Genomic DNA, 15,732 nt, shown 5'->3' with positions numbered 1-15,732 from the left:
TCAGCTGACACCTTTATTGAGTAGGTCACTGCAGAGGATATGAAGAATGGGCCTCCTTCAAAGAAGACGACACCCCTGGTCCCTGGGACTCAGTAATGCTATCTCAGGGTATCCTGAAACAATAGCATACAAATCTACCTCATCTGAGGTGGACTTTTTTCTTGGCAGGCCATGACCCAAACGCAGGTTCACTGGTTTTCAAAAGTCCTTCTGCTGCTCTGACTGAGGGGCCTGGGAAATGTTTTCCTATGTTTACATTCTGTTTTCAAATGTTTCACAAGTAAACATTTCTTTTTTCCTGAGAAGTCCTAATATCTGTGGAATGACTGCTGTCCCTCTTCCTAATGCAAAGATGTCTGAGATACAAAGCAAAAACCAGCCTGAGGATGCTGCTGGGAGAAGTGCCTACATCAGATGGATTCACCTGCAGGCCACTGGGTGCACTGCACACAGAGTGTGAGGCACCCTGGCCACGGTGGGGACCAGCCCCGCACACAGGGAGCTCAAGTGCATAGACAACAGCAGCAGACTGTGTCTACTATTCACAGTGCCAAGGCTGCAGGATTTCTTTTGAACTAATTCCAAATAAGCATCATCCACATGTGAACCATAAAAAAGAAAAGTGAGGATCTAGCAGGAAGGACTGGGTTTGAACTTCCTGGCAAACATACTTTGTGTGCATGTATGTGTGCACATGTGCGTGTCAATACTAAATTATTATGCATCTAGTCAGGGCTGCTCTACCACATGGGGGTAGGGTGACATTTCTGTGGTGGTTTCCCATTGGCTGAAGGGATCTGGAAATGCTTTCTACACAGGAGGTGGACCTGCTGAGGTTTCTAGCAAATTCTTCGGGTGACATTTACCACTTCCTAGGACATCCCAAGAAATACGTTTGTGCAGAGGCTTTGTGTCTCCCAATTATGGAAACTGCCTCCAAGGTCACTTTAATGCCCTGTATCACCCAGCCTCCAGCAGATAAAGGGTATCCATGCCTCAAGGAATTATCAGAGCTCCTTATGGATGCCACTGGAAAGATTAAGAATTAATCAAAGACAGGAGAGAATCTTCCATAGTATGGGCTGAAAGTTTTTAACAAAGCTTATAACAAAAAAATAAAACCACACAAAGCAAGTAGGAATACTTAAAAGTATATACTCTTCTTGTACATCTTCTACAAAAATAAATCTCAGGGAAGAAGAATCAAACCATTTCCATGAAGCCCAATGGGTTCCAATTAGAATCGTAAAAACCAAACTCCACGGATAACTGTAAAATACCCAAGGATAAGGTATCCAAATCTATTAAAGAATTATTTTGGGGGGTTCACTGTTATTATACAAATAAACACCTACACATTACCCTATTTCCCTCAGAGCAACGGGGCCTGCTGAATTGGATCCAAAATCTGGGTTCACAGGGCCTGAATTATTATTTTGTATTTTGTATTATTTTGTGAGGCCACTGCTAAGAGAGCTTTGCAAAATCAAGTCTACATTGTATCTGAAAGGCTTTTCCACACATTCTACCTATGACTGGCTTAATGATGGAATGTTTCCTGAATCTCCAAATCAACTGTCAGTCCTTACACAAAGAAAACTAACTCCCAATATCCATGCTGGTAATCGGTGACCCTGGTCATAATGCCTGGAACCAAGTAGAGAGCCATTCCTAGCCAGGCTAATTCTCTCTCCTGGGAATCTGCAGCTGCTAGCTCATCACTGGCAGCACCTTATCTGAAGGTATGAGGTGGGGGGTGCGGGGGGTTGAAGTGAATTTCCTGCTGTTCAGAAAGAGTTAACACAGAAGGTCTGACTGCCATCTCTGAAATGGCTTGTTTGCAAGAGAGGCCCTAAGTTGCTGTCTGGGAATAAGGATTTGGGGACGGTTCCTAACATTCCATTAACTGTTAAAAATTGATCACTGTGCAAACAATATGGTTTATGCTGAATACCTGCTTTCCTTTTGGGAGTCTAGAATTTTGGTACATACTAGGCAGAGGCTGCCTACTTAACCAGTCCTCAGTAAAAATCCTGGGCATTGAGTCTCTAAGGAACTTCCCTGGCCAGCACAGGTCACGAGCTGTCACTGGGGAAACCTAGTGTATCCTGCATGACTCTATTTGTAGAGGACTCTTGGAAGCCTGTCCCTGGTTTCATCTGGACTTTGCACATGCACCTTTTCCTTGTATTGAATTTGCTTTGTGTATGTTCTTTGTAATAAGCCATGGCCATGAGTATGACTATATTTTGAGGGCTATGACTCCTCCTACTGAATAAACAAAACTGGGGGTGAGGAGTTAGTCCTGATCTCCCACCCAGCTGTCATGCAGAGATGAATGGAGGCCAAGAGGGTGATGGGAAGGTAGATGCTTCCTTAGTTCCTAATGGCTTTAATCCTTCCAATGACTTGTAAAGTTTCTCGGATACCCTGGTGTCCTTACAATTAATTATTTCTTTTCCCCTAAGCTAGCAGGAGCAGGACTAAGATACTACCACAGGAGAAAAAATACTAAAAATAAGTGGAACCTCTTACAATGCTATCATCAAGAAGGATGAATTATATTACCTAAATCTGTCTTTAAAATGAATTTGAAACCACTGAGGCCATTACTCAGCTCTGAAATTCAAATGGCTTTTAGACATTTTGTTTTGTGTAATGGTATAAGCAATATGCCAATTCATTTCTGATATTAGCTTTAATCATCTATAAACCTGAATATTTTTGGTTACTAATAACCTATCTGTCAAAATCTCAAGTTCTCAGAGTTCCTACATAATTGAGAGACTAACAGTCATTCCTCAGAGTTCCTACATAATTGAGAGACTAACAGTCATATTTTGCTTTGTTGGGAAAATAGGCAATAAATTGGTATGGATCATAAATCTCACTTTCCTAGGAAAGAAATAATAGCTATCTCCTTTGATCCCATCCATAATGTTTTAAGAGAATTTTTAAGTAGCTATTAAAATAGTCCATAATGACTTAAGTAGAAAATGTATTTGAGGCTTTAAAAATAAGCCATCTAAAATCAACAAAGACACTATGGTTAGCATTAAAAGTCTTCTCCAGATAAAATGAGGAGAAAATGGCAGAGTCTACAATCCAAGAGAGCCAAAACTTCACTTAGGTTGCTACACGATATTCCCTTGTCACAATGTCACAGAAGCAAAATTTCTTTACTTTCAAAAATACAACTTCCTAAAAAAAAAAAAAAAGCCTAGTGCCTAGTTGCTGAGGATCTGTCAACAATCTAAATGCAATTTCAGCTAATATCTTTTATAGATAGGCATTTAAAAAATTATCTTAGTTTTCCCTGTTCCATCTCTAAAATGGAACTTCCAATGGCAAGTGGACACAAAATGTGAGGACTGCGTAAGTCCTAAAATAGGTAATCCAACCTCCTTCCTTTGACAATAAGGAAGCTGCCCATGCAGGCCCAGACAAGGAGTGACTAGAAGCAGGAAGACAGGGGGTGGCTTGCTGGGTTCCCTAGGCTCCTTTCTCTGCACTACCCTCCCTCCCAGGGCAGTGTCACTGCTGCCTGGAATCTGCATGAAACTAGTTCCATCTGACAGTAGGTAATTTGTATCTGATCTGAACAGAACCGAACTATTCCACAAAGAAAAGTTATTTAGCTTATTAATTACTCTAGTTACTCTGAATGTGAGGGACTGGCAGGCCACACAGGTGGGAAGCCTTGATGACAATGTAGAGAATTACAGAATTTTATTTTGAGATATAAAAGTGATTGCTGGGATAGCAGAGCCAATTGGGACCACAAAAATTTGGTTCAAAAGAAAAGGTTTTCTTTTCCTTTCATAGATCAGGCTTTAAGCAATTAAGTTTATATTAATTTTTCTTATAATAAGTTTGAGACTACCACACAATTTCCACAGTTTTCAATAATTCAGTGAATTCAATCATTCACTTAATTCAAAACACAACCACTGACTCCCATTAGGGAGCACAGCTTGAAGGCAAATGCAAAGATATGTTGAGGTTCCAGCCCTTCTAGGCTCAGAGCCTGCCTGAGATGTAAGTCATGAGCACCAATAACAGGTGCAGCCTCGTGCTGTGTAGGAACATTCACCCCACGCTTACGGGCCCTGCACTGGGCATCCTGATGAGGTCAGTACCCGGTAAGGCGCCCCTCCTGAACTTTTCCCAAGAACTCTGGCCCACGCTGAATTGTCCTACATCTGCATTTAGTTTTAAACGTGGGTATATGGAAGGGGGCAGTCTCTACATTCAAAGTGAAATCTAAATAAGCAAGACAGATGACACAAAAATGAAAAGATAAGAAAAACTGCAGAGACGTTTAGGGCAGATCAGTTGTGGAAAACAGAGGATTCCAGAAGACAGAATAGGTGAATAGGTGGCAGAGGTAATGGTTCTCCACAGGTTTATGGAGAAAACCATTCAAAGATCAAGTGTCCATCTAACAAACTACTAACTAACTTCAGATGTTTTCCTGTTTACTTTGGAGAATAGGGCCAAAGGATTTACTCCGAAGCACAGAAATCTAAATAAAGTAGATTCTTTCAGAACTTTGCTGATTATTAAAAAAATGTATGCTTACTATAAAAAAAATTTGGACAATGTAGAGTAGTATCAAGAAAAAAATACAAACAAAATTTAAATTAGGAAACACAGAGAAACAAAGAAAAAATACATAATCCATCAACCCAGAGATAACTTAGTATTTTAGTGTGTTTCCTACCAAAGGGAGGCTTTTTTCTATGCATACTTACATAGATGTACTATGTGCATTTTTGCATTTTAATATATTTATATATAAACATGTGCAAATATATGCGTGCACACATTCCTGCACACCAACAGAAATACTGACCATTGTTCTGTTGGTGTTAGCAGTGTCAGTGTTTCTATGACAATTCTTTAATACATAAGAGCATTAATCCTTTGTCATAGATATTACAGTATTGTTCCCATTTGATGGTTTAATTTTTAAGATGCATTTTGACACAAGTTCTCAATTTTAGGCAATTTCTCCTATTGGTCTTATAAGCTTACATGCCCCTTTCCCCATTCTGAGATTAATATTCACTTCTACTGTTTCTAGATATTTATAATTACATTCATCACTGTTAACCTACAACTACTTGACCCACCAGAAATCTATTATGATATATGATGGTGAAGTTATCACTTGACTTGAAAAAATATTTATTTATTTATGTGTTTTGAGAGAGAAGGAGGACAGAGGAGGGGTAGAGAGGGGGAGAGAGAGAGAATCCCAAGCAGGCTCTGTGCTGTCACAGTGCAGAGCCTGATGTGGGGCTTGATTCCATGAACCATGAGATCATGACTTGAGCCAAGGTCAAGAGTCAGACACTTAACAACTGAGTCACCCAGGCACCCCTCACTTGATTTTTGAAGGTGAGATTCAAAGTGCTCTGTGCAGTTTTATAAAGGGCTGCTATCAAAGGTTGGTTGCTATCTGACCTCTTCCTGGTTTGCTTCCAAGGTGTGTGGAAGCAACTTATAAATGAGAGAGTTGACCTACCTGTATCAAGAAATGTGGACAGAAAAAGATGGGACTGGGCACAGTGGAGCCCAGACACCACTGGTAGTCAGTCATCACTTCTTCTCTCAATCAAACCCAGTGTTTGGTGTGAAGTGCTGCAGTCAGCAATAAGAAAGGACCCACACCTGAGACCTGCTAAGATGGCAGAGACTGAGGTCAGGGAAGAAATTCAATCCAAGTGAGCAAATGAGAACCTACATTCCAGAATAAGGACTGCACCTACCAAGTGCAGAGCTGTCTTAGGTACTGCACTCAGAGGTTTGAAAAATTACATATTTGGTTCCTGACAATGTCATAAGGAAGTACTAACTCTAGTTTACTGTGGTTCAGGAAGACCACAGGGATCAGATGCACAAAATCATACAGACTGTGATGGATGTAAGCCTGCAGCTGGTTGATTCCCGAAAGATATGCTTTCCAACAAGACTATCTTCCTTTCCAAGGCATTATTTCCTCTTAGGTACTGACTCAGCAATGAAATTCAGCTGCCATCCATATGTCGTGGAGCACTTCCATCATATAAGTTAGGCTACAAACATGAGAGGCCGTGATAAGGACAGAAACGGTCAGCCGGTGCTAAATGAAAGGAGCCTGAAGGTCCTCACAGTTTAAAAGGAGAGTTGAAAGAAGTTGTTGAAAAGTAAGAGTTTATCACTACCAACTAACCAGCCAGAGGCGCGAGGCTAACGGCAGAACACAGCTGTGAAGGAGAAGGCATCAAGCTCTACCCCAGCTGGGATGAATTACCACCCCAAGCCTTTGCTCTGAGTCTCAGCTCACTGAGCAATTTTCTGACGACTAAATCTGGGGAAAGCATAGGTCAGGAGAAACGATAAGTAAAAGGCAGATTGAGGGAAAACTGACATCCTGGGACTAATTGGATTTCAGTAGAGTCTGTACTGTGCAAGCAGCTTTCTCCAGAATGGAAGGCCCAAGAGATCAGACACTGGAGCAAGGTGATGTTTCCAAGAAAAGTGTAGCCACAGAGCCCAAAAAAGGCCTCCTCATCCATTTAACTTACAGGGCTTAGTATGGCCAAGAGATCCCACAGCACCCTATTTCACACAGTCAGGAAATAAGTGCAGAAACAGGAGACCTGTCCTGGAGGTGGGATGGTCCTGTCAAGTTCAGACCTGGGAGGCAGGAGTCCAAATCCACTGCATAAGCCTAAAAAACCCTACATTCTCCTGCTCTCAAGTAATGGACATGTTTTTCATAAAGTTAGGAAAGGTGGAAGAAAGTGATGCTACAGCATAAAAGAGAGCCACTCTGCCACGGAGTCTGTCAACATGCTGTAACATGTCTGCCCAGAATGGACTATGATTCCCTGGCTTCATTCTTTCATTACTTTATTCATTCAATCCATTTTCTTTTTTATGTTTCTTCTACCTGCTGGCCTCTGTCTCTAGGAAAACAGTCTCTATGCTAAAGCAACACAGGAATTTAGTGGATACCTCAGCCTACTATTTCTTTATTTACAAACAACAATAAAAAAATCAACTCCACAATAGGGCAATATACAAACTGCACTGGATTTAGTGCCACTGATTTTATGGTACACCGTTATTCTATTTGCCACTAAGGAAAAAAAATTGCTGCCAATTAAATTTTGAGAAGTCATTGCCTGTCTTGATTTCAGAAATGTTACACTTGGGGAAATGTCTGTCAGAGTGAGTGAAATGTGGGGAAGCTCAGAAAGCACCACCTAAGAGGCAGACTTAGGGAAGGCCACTGTGAACAAAGGATGCTGCATCAGCTACAGTGTGACAGAGCAAAGGGACTGGCCTTTCAGGACTGGGAGCAGCTCAACTGTGGGAACACAGAGCAGGAGGCAGAGGAGGATTGGCAGAATAGGCAGAAAGGACCCAGGGGAATGACTGCATGCCACGCAGAGGGCTGTCCGTTGTGGGTGAGCAGACACTGATAGAGGACAGTTTGAGCAAGGAGGGGTCCTAGCGGAACTGAGCTTCAGAAAACTCCTTCTGGTAGCCAAGTGGAGGAGAGGTGACAACAGAGATGAAAGCAGGAAGGTGGGAAAGGGCGATGCCCAAAGACCAAGTGAGGGAATATGAGCTGTGGGTCATGACACTGGAAGAAGAGATACCACTACATAGATGATAGACGGGATGTATGACATTGATCACAAGGCTCCTGGACTGCTGACTGGGGGCCCAGACTGACCATGGGTTTATCCTTAAAAAACTACAAACAAACAAACAAACAAACAAACAAAAAACATAAAGAGGGGGTAGACAGGAGAGGCGGAAAGATGGTGACTTCCAATTTAGACATGACAATCCTGAGGGGGTTGTGGGATTGCCAGATGGAATGTATATCAGGTGGTGGGAAATACGCATCTGGAAATATAGTGCCAAGACAGAGGATGGCTTCTCCTTGCCTGAGGTCCTGGGATATGATGGCTCAGGGGAGTCCCAGGTGTCAGCATTGAGGGACCCAAATATCTGCTTCTCAGGTACAAGGAACTGACTGTAAGCACTGACTGAATGCTTACTAGAAGTTCAAGACATCTTCCTATTGCCTCATGACAACAATCTACTAATATGGCAGCTGTGATCATTGCCAATTTATAGGAAAAAATGGCCCAGGAGATTACATAACTATAAAGCTCACTAATGGCACTCATGAGCCGAAGGTCCCAGAGCCCTGGCTGCCAAATTAGAGACCAAGGAATGATTCCCTGCAAGGAGGGGCTTGCCACAGGCCGGACATAATCACAGTCAGCCCCACACTTCAGTGACTGGTGTTTCACTTCTTTGGACTTCTGATATGTCTTAGGCATCTACTGCCCAGATTAGAAGGAAGAGATAAGGTAAGGCAATACCAGTTTTCATAATTCTTTCCCCAAAATGATCTTGCCAGAGGGTAACTCAGGGCTGGACTAGAACAGCAGTGTTCAAAGAACTCCTGAAGATGGCTGAGGTGTGAGGCAGTGGCTCCATCCGCACCTCCTCTTTCACAGCCACCTTTCTCCCACTTCTCAGAAAAAAGACATGACAACCCACCCTGGACATGCACCAGCCCGACATGAAGGACCTCCGCAGGGGCACAAAACAGGACAAGCGGACACCAGGATTGAGGCTGCTGCCTTTAATCCAGTTCCCATGACCTGAAGCACAGCCTGGAGTGGACCTGGTCCTGCGGATACTTGTACTAGGGGCGCAGTGGGGACTTCTGGCTCCGAATCTACAGGCACCACGGAGTGCTGACAGATTCTACTAGCACCAGGCGTCTTCAGGGGTTAGACTCCACGGAAGGTGCAGGCTCTGGAGGAGAGGCCCAGGGGAGCACAGGGATGAGCGGGAAGGTGCAGCAGGCTGCCGGCAAGGCACATACTTCATGATCCCTGTCTGGCCATTTACCACGATCAGAAGAGTGAAGGTGGTCACAGGCATGTGTACTGACACGTGACATGAACTGAAGAGAAATGAAACCAGACCATTTCTGACAGAAAGTAAGTCTGTTTGTCTGGTTTGACAATGATGCCTAGCTTTGCCAACAAGATCATATGAAGGACACAGAACATTTTGACAAAAATATATTTAAATCAAAAGAGAAGCCAAAGACATTAGTCCAGAGGAAAAGGACAGATGGGGATCTTTCATCTGACATATATTAGAATTCCTTCTATGGGCTACTCACTGTACATGGCTCAGAGATGTAAATGTGAGAAAGACATGAAGTAAAAATAAGACAGTGATGATCACAGCCTCCTTACAGGGGCATACAGACCACAGTGAGGTCAGAGGAATCAGACAAGGGCTTCTGAAATGAATCACAGATTTATTATCCCAAGGCTCCTGAGTGCATCAATCAGGGTAAATAAACCCGGTGCCACCAAATGCAAATGCTATTCTTTAACAACAGATATAAGTAAAAGTCATTTTCGTATGTCTGGTAAAGTCTTTTTGGTGTACTTCCCAGAAACTGCAGAAGTGAGAACTTCCTATAACTGGGTGAGAAATTCTTTTGCAAATCAAGGGATTCCAATTCCTTTCTGTCAACAAAGTTGAAGGAGAACAAGATGGAACTGTAGCTGATTATTAGGAATTATTTTGGGTGATAAATTACTTGGAGATTTTTTTTTTACATAAGAACCAGATGAAATAGAAAGCATTTAGTGATATTACTATAACAAAACCTCCTACTATTTCCGTGTATTTGTGTATATGACCAAAGTTCCTCAGCACTTAACATCTATAAAAACAAAGAATTTGATGATGACTAGCACCTCATTCCAGTAATGTGTTAATATTCATCCATAGAAGCATCTCAGTAAGAGATGTTTTTCTAAAAATTACTTCACTTTTCTGTTCAATAATTATTCATTAAAATTTTAATGTGTGCATTGTTTTGATCAACTGAGGGCTAAAGATAACAATAAGGATACATCAATCCAGAATTTACTTTTAACATTTAAACACTTATAATCGTGATAAATAAAAATTAAACTTAGTTCCACATTTTCATAGAATGGAAGTATGATATTGTAATAAATGACTTTTAGAAATATATTACCTTAGAGGCACCTGGGTGGTTCAGCCGGAGAAGTGTCTGACTCTTGATTTCCACTCTGGTCATGATCTCTCAGTGTGAGTTTGAGCTTTGAGTTCGGCTCTGGGCTGACAGCTTGGGGTCTGTGTGGGATTCTCATTCTCTTTCTCTCTCTCTCTCTCTCTCTCTCTCTCTGTCCCTCCCCTCCATACAGGCATATGTGTATACTTATTCTTGCTCTCAAAAATAAATAAATAAAAACTTAAAATAGATATATTATATTGGAATAAAATTCTATGGAGGAAAATGACATGGAAATACAAGTTCAAGATGAAAAAGAAATCATATGAAATTTCCAATTGTTAAAGAAGAGTTGTTCATACATTTTTAAACTACGGTAAATTTATGGTGCATTATCAAATCACTAAGGTATTGAGATTTTATTTGAAACTTTTTTTAAAGATGGAAAAGCTTGTTTTAAAATGTCAATATTTACAATACATCAAAAATTACACATCCTTAGATAGGATGAAAAGTTTTTACGGTCAACACAAAAATGTTCAAAGGAGTTCACAGTTTTTCAAAATTATTTCCCATGGTATGTAAGCAAAGGAAAAAAAGTATGAAAATCACTAGTGTAAAAGTTTTGAAGTCCTATGGATTCTTCAATCCCTAATAGCAAAAATCTTCCCTATGGAACCTGGCAAGCTGTCAGGGAGACACAGAGAGTGACTGACAGAGGGAAGGAGAGAAAAGGGCATGCTAGACCACAGCATGTGAGGGGCACGAAAGAGAACCGGGGACACGTAAGAGAGGTGACAGAAAGGTCATGGGCTCGCTCAGTGGAGGAGATTCTCAGCGGGGCACAGGGTCGGCTGCTTCTAAATGCCAGATAAAAGGAGTACAGAAAGGTTGGTCCCCTCATGCCAGAGAAGTTCAACACTGCCCAGGAACAAAAACGTGACCCCAAACAAAGGAAGGCCACAAAACAATTTTTTCAATGTCAGTACTTCTGAAAGAATGTACCCAAAAAAATGGCTCATATTTTTATTTCTAAATTTTAATGCTTCTAGTGTGGCTTCAAGTCACTCAATAGAGAGTGGTTTTTATTCCTTTAATTATTTCAAGGAACTCTTGAACACAGATTACATGCACACACACACATAAGCACAGACACATTAAGTTTTTATTTTTGTACAAATTCTTTTTTAAGGCAAAAGAACCTCTATAAACCATATCTAGTTAAAATTAAAAAGATGTGACTTGGCTACTTTCTCTTAGTACTTCAGAATAGGCTCTCATGTCTTTGAAAACAATGAATTAAAATAGCATAGAAGAGAGAAAGCTACTAGGAACTGTAATTCTTCTCCACAAGTCAAAATGAGAGCACGAAAAGCCAAGACAGGCCAAGCTAACTAATTTCTCTCTCACCTGGCAACTCCTCAGGACCCACCTGCTCCTGAGAGGAACCCCTGTTCCCTTCTTTGTTGAGTGGCTCTCATAAAAGAAATTCTGCAATGACATCCCATTTGTGTGAAGAAAATACTGAGTGAGCAGTCAGTCTGGCTTTGGACAGAATATCCCCAACTTCAGCCAGTTGGTGGAGATTTAATTAGGCAAGCATTCCGTTATCATTCTGTTATGATAAACTCTCCAGTCTTTTTTTTTTTAATTTTAATGTTTATTTCTGTGAAAGAGGGAGAGAGAGAGAGAGAGACAGAGTGCAAGTGGGGGAGGGGAAGAGAGAGAGGGAGACATAGAATGTCAAGCAGACTCCAGGCTCTGAGCTGTCAGCACAGAGCCAGACGCGGGGCTCGAACTCACAAACTGTGAAATCATGACCTGAGTCAAAGTCAGATGCTTAACTGATTGAGCCACCCAGGCGCCCCACCAGTCTCCTTTTTAACAGTGAGAAAAAGGAACCAAGGCCAGCCTAAATCTCTTTGATATCACGGGGGAAAGAATTTAGAAGATTCTAATCTAACTCCTATGACAGCTGGCCACTGGAGAGCGTGGCAGACAGAGCGTGTTCCTCAGATCGTTGACTACTGGAGAAGGAAAGGGGATGATGGGTCTGGACAGCAGAGAGCTACAAAGGCCAGACACCTGCCTGGCTGAGGTCCCAGGCAGGAGGTGCCCTAACATAACTACCATCACCCCCAAAACAGCCTCCTACCCACAAACATAGTCCAAACTACTAAAGGAGTACATCCAACCTTAAGAAGAAAGGGGGGAATCACCAGATTCTAAAGAAAGGAATCTAAAGGATGCTGTGTGCCTTATAATCTCAGATTATGACATTTCTTCCAATTAAAAATAAATTGGTATAGGTGGAGGCTGCTTCAGATCCTGTGTCTCCCTCTCTCTCTGCCTTTCTCACCTCACTCTGTCTGTCTCTCTCAAAAATAAACATTAAAAAAAAGAAGTATGAGGGTTTTAGGGGTTCCTGGATGGCTCAGTCCATTGAGCATCTGACTCTTGATTTCAGCACTGGTCATGATCCCAGGGTTGTGGGACTGAGCCCTGCACTGGGCTCCATGCTTAGCATGGAGCCTGGTTAGGATTCTCCCCCCCCCCCTTCTCTCTCTCTCTCTCTCTTTCTCTCTCCCCCCCCGCCCCTCTCCCCTGCTCATATTCTAAAATTTAAAAATGTTTTAAATTAAAAAAAAAAAAGTATGGGAGTCTTGTAATGAAAATCTAAGTCTGTGCAAGTAAAGAGAGACCGCAAGCACATCAAAAATGTACTGTGACCATGTCATTTGTTTCCTTCTTTCAATCATCTGAATTGAACATATCCTCTGTGCCAGGCAGAGCAGGGCACACAGGGAATACTGAGATCCATTATCACATGTTCCTTTCCCTCTAAGAGCTATGTGGCAACACAGACAACACTAGATACCACCATATGGTTCAGACTATGAAGAAAGCATTCACATACTATAGCACGAACTCACCAAAGGCCCACTTCACCCAGCACGAGGGGTCAAGGACATCTTCAGGGAAGAAGTGATAGCTGAAATGAGGCTTAGAGATTGAAGAAATGAGCTCTACAGATGACAGAAGGGGACTCCAGGTAACTGCAAAGGCACATGAGGGCACATGGCAAAGCGGGGGCAATGCAAGGGATTCCATATGGCTGAGGCCGAGAGATTCAAAAGAAGGAAGTGGGCTGAGAAGGCAGGCAAGGATGGACCATATAATGGGCCCTGTCTATTATCACACTAAGGTGTTTGAAATTGAAATTTAATTCTAAGGCAACTGAGGTGCCACTGAAAAAAACTGAAGCCAGCAAGTGACATAATCAGATCCAATTTACAGAAAATCTTTTCACCTAGCAATAGTAGAAACGTAGGGCTGGAAAGAGATATGGTCAAAGGCCAGTCTAGAGGCTGCTGAGTAATTTAAGTGAGAAAATATGAGTCTCAACTGAGGTTGCAGCAATGGGAATGGTAAAGAGTAGTCAGATCCAAGGGAAATCTAAAAGGTAAAAATTAATACACCTTTGATCACCTGGGTGCAATGATTTACTGGTAAAAGTTTAACAGCTGCCTTAAAAAAAAAAAAAAAAGCCCTGATTTGTAACATTTGCCAATTTCTATGTTGTAAAAACTCCCATTGTGGCTATTTTCAAACTTCCAAGACGGTGTCACTGAACTTGGACTGGGAAGACATGAACCACCGGCTCCTGCAAGTAAGGGTGGGTCCACTCCAGCACTACTGCATGTGAGACTGGGGAAGAGTGGGGAGCCTAGGAAAATTCAAGATCTCCATGGCTTGGGGACCTGGGTAGAATACAAAATGCAGAATGGTTGGTAACTGTAGTTACTAAGTTCTGATTGGGACATACTGAATTAGAAGCAGATATAAAGATATCCAGCAGGCAGATGGACACAAAGGAACTATGCACAAACCCAGAAGATAAGAAGGAATAATAAAGCACAGAAACCTAGAAAATACTAACATTAGAGGGATGAATGAACAAGACGCCTGAGAAGGACCTTAAAGAAAGGGAGTGTTTCTCAGGATCAAGTTCCCAAAATAGTTCTCTGATTGGTAACAATTCACCGAAGAATTAATTTAACTAACTTATTAAAGTTACCAAATTTACCTATATTTAAAACCTATTTCTTTCAATTATTTATAAGGCAATTGTTTGTTAGAGGGACTTGTTTTCAACAAATCGGCCTTTTTGAATATAAAAGGCCAAAAGAGAAGGAGTTTTAAGGGACAAGCCAGCAAATGCCACATCAGAGGTCAAAAGAGCTAACAGAAGCCAAAATGTCCCCAGGCAACCTTCCAACACACACTCCAGAGAACAGCATTGGTGGGAAGATCCTGGTGGAACAGAGAATGCGGAGAGAAGCAGAGATGGTACAGGAGCTTCCACCCAACAGGGTAGTAGAGAGGAACACTTCAGGGAGAGGCTCTTGATTACGTTTCCTTTTCTTGTATTTCTTGTATGACTCAAGTAGGTTTACATGTTGAATGGAAAGATCCAGCATTTAAGTAGAAAGTGAAGGATTAAACAGAAGGGTCTGAGTAACGATACCCTGATGTTCCAGAAGGGGAAGGGGCAATGAGGCCTACAGTAAACATGAAGGGGGAAGATACGCGTCCCCCCAACTCATTTCTGAGCAATCCTTCTGTTGTTAGGTCAGAAAACCTTGTTTCATTTTACCATGACAATCAAGGTATATGTCATCTATTTGGAGGCCTTTTGCAATTCCATTTGAATCTAGTTAGAAAATACCTTGAATGATGTTCGTCTATACTCTGAAGTCACAAGAAACAGGAACCAAACCTGAAAGTATGCCAACCTTGCATCATAAGTGCAAAAAATTGTTTTAGTATCTCATTGTCCCAAACCCTCATCCCCACTGTCACTTTTCTTCCCCTGTAATATCCTACTCCTCAATGGCTTCCCACTTTACCAGGCCAAGAGAAAAATGTTGTTTTTACCCAATATATTCAAAACTTATTTCACAGGTATTCGATGCCTAGAATGATTCTTCTTACACTTTGAAATATTGATTGCTTTGTTTACAAATTCTTTCAGATCAAGTCAGTGGCCCGCTTAAGTAAAGATCACCAATATTACCTCATCATTATGCCATGTCAAAATTGTCATCTAACCATTATGGAAAAGTTATCTGTTCTTATAAATAAAGTCTCTGTCTTACATATGTTTGATTATTTTCTAGTCAATTTCGGATTTTCTCTAGGTTAGAGCTTAGCTTAATGATTCACAGATTGAATCACATAGGACTCTAGCACTGTAATATAATATCCTGATCGGTACACTGTCATTTAATAAATTTCTCCTGCAACTCTTTTATAGGAAACCAATTGAGAAGATTCATGTTCACTATATTGTATAACTTTTATCTGTGCTTTTGTAGCCAAGGGCCAGGGAACAGTGAGATAAGCAAGGGGCTGAAAAAGAGAAAAAAAACCCTAATAGAAATTCCACAAATACCTGGGACAAACCACAAAGACTGCAGAATTACCTGATTAGTAGACGGTTAGCAAAAGGAACACACCTACCTTTAGTATACAGTTTCAGTTCAACTCTCAAAGTGCTTATATTTAAGAATTATATTTTCCTTTCTTTAACAAACTAAAAAAACAAAAACTTCCGATCTTTAGAGTTTTATGTAAATATCAATTCT

At 41.3% G+C, this 15,732-nt stretch overlaps 1 protein-coding gene across 3 annotated transcripts in view; it reads right to left on the bottom strand.

The window, feature by feature from the left end:
* The window catches only part of CCNY (cyclin Y), a 298,139-nt gene that overhangs the window by 60,449 nt on the left and 221,958 nt on the right, over positions 1-15,732 (bottom strand). The window lies entirely within an intron of this gene.

Source organism: Suricata suricatta, chromosome 10 (genome assembly GCF_006229205.1).
Source record: "Suricata suricatta isolate VVHF042 chromosome 10, meerkat_22Aug2017_6uvM2_HiC, whole genome shotgun sequence".
Lineage (NCBI taxonomy): Eukaryota > Metazoa > Chordata > Mammalia > Carnivora > Herpestidae > Suricata > Suricata suricatta.
This window is presented reverse-complemented; position numbering and strand designations above follow the sequence as displayed.